Genomic DNA, 11,010 nt, shown 5'->3' on the forward strand with positions numbered 1-11,010 from the left:
GCACGAGACCGAACTCCGCGACACCCTCCCCCCCACCCCGGCCGCTCGCCCGCCCGCCCGCCCGCCCGCTCACTCGCCCGCTCGCTGGGTTTAATCGGCACTCGCCACCCCCGCGTCCGACTGCGCGGAGCCCCGCTCGGGACTCGGGGAGAGACCGTAACGGACGTGGACCCGGACCTACTCGGCTCTCCCTCCGTTCCCTGTACGGAGCTCTCTCGCAACACGGGGCCGCGTGGACTGGCTCGGAACCGAGTCTTCGTTTGGGAAGACGAAGGGCCGTTTTCAGGCCCTGCGAGCTTCCAGCCGCGGTCTCTCTCTCTCAGCGGGGGCGCGGAGACCGATCGATGGGTAAAGCGACCCTCAGACAGGCGTGGCCGCGGGATGGACCCCCGCGGCCGCAATATGCGTTCGAAATTTCGATGATCTGTGTCCTGCAATTCACATTAGTTAACGCAGATGGCTGCGTTCTTCATCGAAGCACGAGCCGAGTGATCCACCGCTAAGAGTCGTATTTGGGTTTGTGCCCGGCCCGTTACAGGCCGGGCGAAGGAAGCCATTCGAACAAGAGACAATTTTTGCCAATATATTTCAAGCCGGGTGCCTTCCACCCCCGTGCAGGGGGGAAGGTCATTGAACCTGGGCGTCACCACCGGACCGAGGAGTTACGGCCCGGGGGACGATCGCCCGAGTAGGTGCCCGAGACTTACGTGGTTTAGGAGACCGGGGTCTAGGCACCCGCCGTTCCCGGCGAGGCCCAGGGGTTTGGTTCGCTGCGTTACGGGTCCCGGTCTAAGGCATTCAGGCGTGCGCTCAAAGCCAAGCTCTCCACCCCGGAGGGTATGAGCGAGGCCCGGTGGTACGCTCCCAAGTCCCCCGCTTAGGGGAAGGCGCTGGGTAGATCCCACCTAGTCAGGACCGGCGGGCACCGGCCGTCTCCTTCGGGTGTTTAAACGCATCCGGGGTTCGTGAGGCCCCTTCAACTCGCGCACCGGCCTTAGACTATTATACGGTCCGTCTCTGCGAAGCCAACATCGGGGTATTTGCATGCGCTCTTAAGCTCCGCTCCAACCCCGTGAGGGGAAAGAGTTTCGCCCGGCGGTACGCTCCCGTCCACCACCACCCCCTGTGCCGGGGGGATGGGTTCAGGGAGATCCCACCGAGGCCGGCGAGCACCGGCCAACGCCCTGGGGGTGAGTAAGCCCCTTTGACTCGCGCACGCACAATCAAGCCTTCAACGATCAATGGTTGGTTTAACGACCCGGCGGGCGGCTCCGGCGCCACTCTCCCCCCCGCGAACGAGGGGGGCGGACCGGGGTACCTATGCACCTAAGGCGGTCCTCGCATAACCCCGAGTTCCGAAGCCGGCTCGCTACGTCCACCCACCCGGAGGGGGAGAGACTCACGTCGGCCGACGACGAAAGGTACGAGGCTTCTGCGGTCCATACCTTGAAGGTACCCGTCGGGGGAGGTTTGGCCTCTCGAGTCCGACTCGACAACCGGCCGTGGCCAGGTCACCGTTAATGATCCTTCCGCAGGTTCCCCTACGGAAACCTTGTTACGACTTTTACTCCCTCTAGATGCCCAGGTTCGATCGACTTCCCACCTCAACGAGGCAACCCCCCGGTAAAGGGGCACCTCGGAGATGGTCCGAGGACCTCACCAGGCCATCCAATCGGTAGTAGCGACGGGCGGTGTGTACAAAGGGCAGGGACTTAATCGACGCGGGCTGGTGACCAGCGACTACTTGGAATTCCTCGTTCAAGGGGAAAAGTTACAATCCCCTATCCCCAGCGGGGAAGGCGTTCATAGGATTGCCCAGGCCTTTCGGCATAGGATGGATGCACATGCTGAACCAGCCAGTGTAACTCACGTGCGGCCCCGGGCGTCTAAGGGCATCACAGACCTGTTATGGCCCCGAATCTCATACGGCTTTGCCTTGCCCCGGATCGCTCTAAGAAGTTCGGCCACCGACCGACGAACCCCTCGGGCCGCAAGCCCCCACAGGGACCCAAGGGAGGGCCGTGTAACTTTTTAAGGCACAGGGTCTCGTCCGTTATCGGAGTTAACCAGACGAATCGCTCCACGAACTCCCAACGGCCATGCACCACCACCCACAGAATCAAGAAAGAGCCATCAATCTGTCAATCCTTACCGTGTCCGGGCCGGGTGAGATTCCCCGTGTTGAGTCAAATTAAGCCGCAAGCTCCACTCCTGGTGGTGCCCTTCCGTCAATTCCTTTAAGTTTCAGCTTTGCAACCGTACTCCCCCCAGAGCCCAAAGACTCGTGGTTTCCCTCACGCTGCCCGGCGGGTCATGGTCGCTAGCCTCACGCCGCCGGATCGCGGGTCGGCATAGTTTACGGTCGGAACTACGACGGTATCTGATCGTCTTCGCTCCCCCGACTTTCGTTCTTGATTAATGAAAACATTCTTGGCAAATGCTTTCGTTCGTCCCACACCGGTCAACGAATTTCACCTCTATCGGTGTGGTACGAATGCCCCCGGCCGTCCCTCTTAATCATTGCCCTCGGTCCTTAAAACCCACGAAATAGGACCGTGGAAGCCCCGGAGCCCCACTCCGGAACGACCAGCCGTCCCGAAGGAGAGACCCCGAAGCCCCGCGGAAGGGCCCTATTCCATTATTCCTAGCTCAGTCAGACATGGCACGTGTCGGCCTGCTTTGAGCACTCTGCTTTATTCAAAGTAAACGCTCCGGACCCTCCAACCCACCGTGCACCGCAGTGAAGTACCCAGCTAAGGGCTTCTCCGCGGCCGGCGAGCAGAGGACACCGGCGGGTAGGGACCAGGTCCCAACATCCACCCAGAGACAGGGGGTCACCCCCGAAGGAGCTTCCCACGCCATCCCGGACAGTACAGGGGATCCGAGACCTGTCCCCACATCCAACTACGAGCTTTTTAACTGCAGCAACTTTAGCATACGCTATTGGAGCTGGAATTACCGCGGCTGCTGGCACCAGTCTTGCCCTCCAATGGGTCATCACTCACGGACATAGATTGAGTTCATTTCGATTACGCTCCACAGGATCATAGGACCCGCATCGATATTTTTCGTCACTACCTCCCCGTGTCGGGAATGGGTAATTTGCGCGCCTGCTGCCTTCCTTGGAAGTGGTAGCCGTTTCTCAGGCTCCCTCTCCGGAATCGAACCCAGATTCCCCGTTACCCGTGGTCACCACGTTAGGCACGTAGCCTACCGTCGAAAGTTGATAGGGCAGACACTCGAATGATACGTCGCCGCCCCGGAGGGCTTAACGATCGGCCAAAGGTTATCTAGAGTCACCAAAGCGACCCGACCGGAGCCGGGAGGGTTTTTCGGTTCTGATAAATGCACGTATCCGGGGGACAGGGGCCGGGAGAGCATTTCACGCCGACCCCCAGAACCCTTCCAACGCTTCGTTTGCATGTATTAGCTCTGGAATTACCACAGTTATACCAAGTAACGTGTGGAGCGATCAAAGGAACCATAACTGATTTAATGAGCCATTCGCAGTTTCACTGTACCAAAACCCGTGTGTACTTAGACTTGCATGGCTTAAATCTTTGAGACAAGCATATAATACTGGCAGGATCAACCAGACCGACCCCCCTTGGATCTCAAACCCCGGACGGGGAAAGAGAGGGGGCGCATGGCGCCCGTGAGAGTGATCTCAGGGGACACCAGCGAAGAGGATCGAACGCGACCCCGCTGTGGGGGTCTGCAATCGACTTGGCAACTTGGAAAACGTATGATTCTCGCCCGGACGGTGCAGGCTAGGGGCCGGGTCCTTCCCTCAAACGGATCCCGACCCTAAGGCACCACCGACGCGGACGTTGAACGGACCTACTGTTGGATCGACCGGCCGACTAAGTCCCCCTCGGAACCATTCTGGACAAGCGGACATGCCTCTTACGGGCATCCACGAGCCATGGAGGCTGGGAGCACAAGGTGGGGAGGATCGCTCTAAGCACTGTATTTAGGCTTAGAAGCCTGCCCCTGGTGCTCCGCGTATACCGAGCTCGAACGGCCGTAAAGGACAGCCGTTAAGGGAAGAGAATGGAAGAGAATCCTGGCCCCCTCAAAGCGCGAGGAAGTCGGCATTGGTTTTACGGTACGCCCCACCGGAGCCGTCTGATGTTCAGAAGACGAAGGGTTTTGCCCTCAATCTCGTAAGGTCGAGGGCTCACCACCGAACTTCCAGCCGCGGTCCTTGGTAGGACCGATACGCGGACAAGCCGCAAATCCTGGCCCCCTCGCAGTGCGAGGAGGTCGGCAAAGGTTTACGTTTTCGCCCCCCGGAGCCTACGGAAGTCTGCGTTTAAGAAGACGAAGGGTCGGATCCCGTAGGCCGACCCTGCGAACTTCCAGCCGCGGTCTGTGGAAGACCGATCCGTGTCACCTCTAATGCGCTCTTTGCCTCCGGCCGTTTCCAGCCGGGGGCCCGGTGGTGCGCTCCCACGTCCCGCTCAAAGGAGGGGAAAGGTCGGGAGATCCCACGGACCGGCGGATAACCGCCGGCCAACGCCTCGGGGGGTTACGCGGCCCCGTCGACTCGCGCACGGGCAAATTTATGGGTTTAAAAAGGGGGACAATCCTCATACGTTCGACCCCCCGGTGCCCAGGGAAGTTGACCCTCCCCGGGCAGGCATATCGAACGAATCATCGGTCGGAAAACTCTCTCTTTCGGGACGGGGGAAACCCCTCATACGCTCGACCCCCCATGCCCAGGAATGTTTTACCTTCCCAGGCATACATCGAACGAATCATCGGGGTGGACACAACGGGCTTATAACAATCGACGGGGCGGCCCGTTCCACCCGCCCCACAAGTGGGCAGATGGTCGGTGGCCTATAGACCCACAGGCAGTCCCAATACCACCGTGATACGAGATCCGGGGTTGGGACTTGACCTTAAAGGTACCCGGTCGAGGCGGACCGAGTGGAAGCCACTCGGATTTATGACAGTGGTAGGCCCCACGGACCTTGGGGACCACTCCCCATCGCTCTGCCCGGCACCTGGCTCGGAAACCGGGACTAATTTTGGCAGTAATACGCTATCGGTCTTGGTTCTCATTGGTTCATACACCCAAGATGGGCGAACGTCGAACGCGAACGGGAGCGATCAACGCCCATAACCCCTAATTATGCACGAACCGGGGGCTATATAAGGGGTCGCCTTCACTCGGAGCCGTCAGTCTCTCACCATGGATAGCTGCCCGCTTTGCGAACAAGCCATTGCTACGGATCTGACTTTCCACTTTACCATCTTCCACAGACTCGGACCGGACGACGCAGCCTTCCTCCGAGAACTGGACCGAAGCGGGGAGAATTCATCACAGCTCGACTGCCCTCTCTGCGGCCTGCCGTCTCTCTCTTCGCCGGCAGATCACCTGGGCTCGGCGCATTCCCTCAAAGGCCTCGCCCTTCGGATCGCTCTCTCTGCCGCTCGACGCCTTCGCACCATCCACCTTCTGCGTCGCTATCAACAGTCTAAGCCGCGGAACCCTCCACCGCCCTCGGGATCCCGTTCCCCGAATCCAGCCTCGCCGCCGGGACCAAGCACGCCGGGACCGAGCGCGCCGGGACCGAACACGCCGGGACCGAGCACGCCGGGACCGAGCACGCCGGGACCGAACACGCCGGACCCGAACACGCCGGACCCGAACACGCCGGACCCAAGCACGCCGGACCCAAGCACGCCGGACCCAACCATGCTGTACCCAAGCTCACCGGACCCAAGCACGCCGGAGCCAACCACGCCTGATGCTTGCCCGCTCTGCGAGCAAGCCATTACGGATCTGACTTCCCATTATACCACCTTCCACCGCCTTGGATCTGCCGACATTGACTTTCTCCGGGGACTGGACCAAAGTGGGGAGAATTCGTCCCAGCTCGACTGCCCTCTCTGCGGCCTGCCGTCTCTCTCTTCGCCGGCGGATCACCTGGGCTCGGCGCATTCCCTCAAAGGCCTCGCCCTTCGGATCGCTCTCTCTGCCGCTCGACGCCTTCGCACCATCCACCTTCTGCGTCGCTATCAACAGTCTAAGCCGCGGAACCCTCCACCGCCCTCGGTATCCTGTTCCCCGAATCCAGCCTCGCCGGGCCCCAGCACGCCGGGCCCCAGCATGCCGGATCCAGCCATGCCGGGCCCAAGCACGCCGGGCCCAAGCACGCCGGGACCCAACACGCCGGACCCAGCTTCGCCGGACCCAGCCTCGCCGGACCAAGCCTCCCCGGGCCAAGCCACTACGGGCCAAGCCACGCCGGAGCCGGTCGACAGCGACTACCAACCGAGCGAGTCTTCCCCTGCCGAATCCACCTCGGACACGGATTCAGAGACCGAGCGGGCACGGCGAACCTCCCGGGGGAGGCAGCTCGTGATCCCGCATCGGTTTCGGGACACCTACGTCAGCCGTTCGGTAGACGACTTTCAGAAGTTCTACCTGCGGGTCGACGCGTCACCGAAGGACATCGAGAACTCTCGCCAGCGACGGGGCCACGTTATTCGGTTCCTGCTTCACTGCGCCCCGCCCGGCTGCCAATTCACAGACCTGTCTTTCGTCCATCACACGAACGTTCCCACTTGGGTACAGAGCCTTCAGAAACTGGGTTACGCTTCGACAACCGTTAAGTGTTACCTGCACAGCGCCAAGGCGTTCGTCTCCCACGTCGCTGCCTTCGACCCAGAGACCGCCGGGGTCAGCCCCGAAGAGCTCCAGAGGCTGAAGCTGACCTTCGCCAAGGCTCATCGGGACATCGCACGCACGATTCTGGGCCATCGCCAGCGCGTGAAGAGAGCGAAGCTGAGTCGCTTGCCGCAACCTTCGGATTTCAGGGTCTTCCTAAGCCACGCTAAGACCCGAATCCCAGAGCTCATAGACGCGGCCCGGACGGGGGACACCGCCCGCCGGTCGACGCTACGGATGCTCCAGGGGTACCTGCTCGGCCTTTTGTCTGTCTTAACCGGTCACCGGTCGGTTGTGTTTCTCAACCTGACGGTTGGAGAGTTGAGGCAAGCCAGCACCACGGATGGCACCGGCTTCGTGGTTTATGTTCGTGAACACAAGACCAACGCCTCGTTCGGGGACGCTCCGATCGGGTTGTCTGCCACAGAGCTGGCCTGGTTGACCGCACTCAGCGACTTACACGGGGCCCGGGACGGGTTCGTGTTCTTGGACAGGGGGAACCAGCTGCGCAAGCCAAACTCACTGCTTCGGATCGCGTGGACGGATGCGGGCCTCGGAGGCGCGGTGGCCTTCAACCTGATCCGCACGGCTGTTTCGAACCAAGTGAGTGTTGAACTTAATCCGACTTATGTGGGCTCTTAACCCCGGCCTTCCTACTTCTGACACCTCGCACCTCTGTTTCAGGTTTCGACTCTGCCGGCCGAAGATAGAGATCGAGTGACGACAAGCATGTGCCACTCCAACATCACTGCCCGGGCCTTCTACCGAGCCGGCCTCTCTGCGGCCGATGTGATGCGGGCTCGTGAGAACCGTCTTTCCGCCCTCGAAACGGCCTGAACCGGACCCTCTTCAAAGCGCAACCCAGCCGGGATTCACTCCGTGTTTCTGCACCCCCGTGGCTTTGATATGTTTTACTGCGAAATAAATACATTTATTTCTGAATCCCCAAACAGAGTGTTCCCGTGTGGTACTTGCTTCGGTTTGGAGATGGAGGGGGGTGGAGATTGGGTGATCCTCCCAGAGGGAGACTTTTTACGAGGTCCGACCGGCCTTAAGACTTAAACGATCAGTGGTTATGGGTTAACTTAGTCGGCGGGCGGCCCGTTCCACCGCCCCGCTAAGGGAGCAGTGGTCGGAGGCCTATGGACCTTAGGCAGTTCACCGGGGTGGGTAAACTTACCTTTAGGCACCCGCCGCATGAATATAGGAGACCATTTGGCTTTTTTGGCCCCGGAAACCAGCCACTTCTCCGGGCATATATAGAACCAATCCCCCCCAGGGAGGGAGTTGGAACTAAAGGTCATTGAAATTAAATGGGTTTAACAGTTAACTTTGTCGGCGGGCGGCCCGTTCCACCGCCCCGCTAAGGGAGCAGTGGTCGGAGGCCTATGGACCTTAGGCAGTTCACCGGGGTGGGTAAACTTACCTTTAGGCACCCGTCGCATGAATATAGGAGACCATTTGGCTTTTTTGGCCCCGGAAACCAGCCACTTCTCCGGGCATATATAGAACCAATCCCCCCCAGGGAGGGAGTTGGAACTAAAGGTCATTGAAATTAAATGGGTTTAACAGTTAACTTTGTCGGCGGGCGGCCCGTTCCACCGCCCCGCTAAGGGAGCAGTGGTCGGAGGCCTATGGACCTTAGGCAGTTCACTGGGGGCGGTAAACTTACCTTTAGGCACCCGTCGCATGAATATAGGAGACCATTTGGTTTTTTTGGCCCCGGAAACCAGCCACTTCTCCGGGCATATATAGAATGAACCATCGGGGGCTAAGGGCAGATAGTCAAGTCAGTTATACCGATCGAACTCTCTTGAGTTTCGGCTTAAAGCTCTGGCATTTGCCGTTGGGACTTAGAGTTTTTTTTTAATAAAGAGGGGAGGCCGGGCTTACCTCCACCTTAAGCCCAGAGGGTGTCCCAGTCCTCGGGCTTGTGTATTCGCATCAACGGGGTCCATGGAAGTCATTTTAGACATCCAGAGGGGAGGCAACCCAAACCATCCCCTTAGCCCAGAGGTGTGCCACTCCTCGGGCTTGTGTATTCGCATCAACGGGGTCCATGGAAGTCATTTTAGACATCCAGAGGGGAGGCAACCCAAACCATCCCCTTAGCCCAGAGGTGTGCCACTCCTCGGGCTTGTGTATTCGCATCAACGGGGTCCATGGAAGTCATTTTTAGACCTCCAGAGGGGAGGCAACCCAAACCATCCCCTTAGCCCAGAGGTGTGCCACTCCTCGGGCTTGTGTATTCGCATCAACGGGGTCCATGGAAGTCATTTTTAGACCTCCAGAGGGGAGGCAACCCAAACCATCCCCTTAGCCCAGAGGTGTGCCACTCCTCGGGCTTGAAACTTCGCATCACCGGGGTGTATGGAAGTCTTTGGTCCAGTTCTGCCAGTGCTCGTTGTCGAACTTAGAAATATTTCTAATTATTTTTAGACTTCCAGAGGGGAGGCCGAGCATACCAACCCCTTAGCCCAGAGGTGTGCCAGTCCTCGGGCTTCGGTATTCGCATCACCGGGGTCTACGGAGGTCTCAACTTAGGTTTTGAAAACCTCCAGAGGGGGGGCCGGATTAACCACCACCCTAGCCCAGAGGTGTGCCAGTCCTCGGGCTTCGGTATTCGCATCACCGGGGTCTACGGAGGTCTCAACTTAGGTTTTGAAAACCTCCAGAGGGGGGGCCGGATTAACCACCACCCTAGCCCAGAGGGGTGCCAGTCCTCGGGCTTCGGTATTCGCATCACCGGGGTCTATGGAGGTCTCGACTTAGGTTTTGAAAACCTCCAGAGGGTGGGGGCATATCTTATCCCCACCCTAGCCCAGAGGTGTGCCAGTCCTCGGGCTTCGGTATTCGCATCAACGGGGTCTACGGATGTCTCGACTTAGGTTTTGAACACATCCAGGGAAGCAGAGCGGACATTCCCATTATTTCAAGCCCATCGGGAAGCCACTCTTTTGGGCATAGCGTTTCGCATCGCTGTTACCCAAACTTACGTCTGATTTAATGCCTCCCTAATATCCCGACGGCACCAGGCTGAGAAACCATATGCCCACAGGATTTGAGGCATTGGAACCTCGTTCGCATAGCCGACAACGATGAACCTCCCTCGGACTCGCTACGAGGCTTGAGGAGGGTCCTGATTTTCTTAAAATCTCAGGTGAGGGACTTAGAAAATTTTCACTTTAAAACCACAGACCTCCAGAGGAGAGACCGGGCTTATCACAACCTTAGCCCAGAGGGCGCCACTCCTCGGGCATGTCACTTCGCATCACCGGGGTCCATGGATGTCTCGACTTAGGTTTTGAACACATCCAGAAGGGGGGGCCGGATTAACCACCACCCTTAGCCCAGAGGGGTGCCAGTCCTCGGGCTTTAAATTCGCTTCGCCGGGGTCTATGGAAGTCATTTTTAGACCTCCAGAGGGGAGGCAACCCAAACCATCCCCTTAGCCCAGAGGTGTGCCACTCCTCGGGCTTGTGTATTCGCATCACCGGGGTCCATGGAAGTCATTTTAGACATCCAGAGGGGAGGCCACCCTAACCATCCCCTTAGCCCAGAGGTGTGCCAGTCCTCGGGCTTTAAATACGCATCACCGGGGTCCATGGAAGTCATTTTAGACCTCCAGAGGGGAGGCAACCCAAACCATCCCCTTAGCCCAGAGGTGTGCCAGTCCTCGGGCTTGTGTATTCGCATCAACGGGGTCCATGGAAGTCATTTTTGACCTCCAGAGGGGAGGCAACCCAAACCATCCCCTTAGCCCAGAGGTGTGCCAGTCCTCGGGCTTGTGTATTCGCATCAACGGGGTCCATGGAAGTCATTTTTGACCTCCAGAGGGGAGGCAACCCAAACCATCCCCTTAGCCCAGAGGTGTGCCAGTCCTCGGGCTTGTGTATTCGCATCAACGGGGTCCATGGAAGTCATTTTTGACCTCCAGAGGGGAGGCAACCCAAACCATCCCCTTAGCCCAGAGGTGTGCCAGTCCTCGGGCTTGTGTATTCGCATCAACGGGGTCCATGGAAGTCATTTTAGACCTCCAGAGGGGAGGCAACCCAAACCATCCCCTTAGCCCAGAGGTGTGCCACTCCTCGGGCTTGTGTATTCGCATCACCGGGGTCCATGGAAGTCATTTTAGACCTCCAGAGAGTGGGGCCGGTCTTACCACCACTCTTAGCCCAGAGGGCGTCACTCCTCGGGCATGAAATTCGGATAACCGGGGTCCATGGATGTCTCAACTTAGGTTTTGAACACATCCAGAGGGGAGGCCACCCAAACCATCCCCTTAGCCCGGAGGTGTGCACCTCCTCGGGCTTGAAATTCGAATCACC

At 59.0% G+C, this 11,010-nt stretch overlaps 1 non-coding gene across 1 annotated transcript; it reads right to left on the minus strand.

The window, feature by feature from the left end:
• Positions 1 to 354: 354 nt before the first annotated feature.
• LOC136685968 (5.8S ribosomal RNA) lies at positions 355 to 508 on the minus strand. Its single transcript, XR_010800235.1, has one exon. It is a non-coding gene; the product is annotated as a 5.8S ribosomal RNA (ribosomal RNA).
• Positions 509 to 11,010: the final 10,502 nt, after the last annotated feature.

Source organism: Hoplias malabaricus, unplaced genomic scaffold (genome assembly GCF_029633855.1).
Source record: "Hoplias malabaricus isolate fHopMal1 unplaced genomic scaffold, fHopMal1.hap1 H_1, whole genome shotgun sequence".
NCBI classification, from domain to species: Eukaryota; Metazoa; Chordata; class Actinopteri; order Characiformes; family Erythrinidae; genus Hoplias; species Hoplias malabaricus.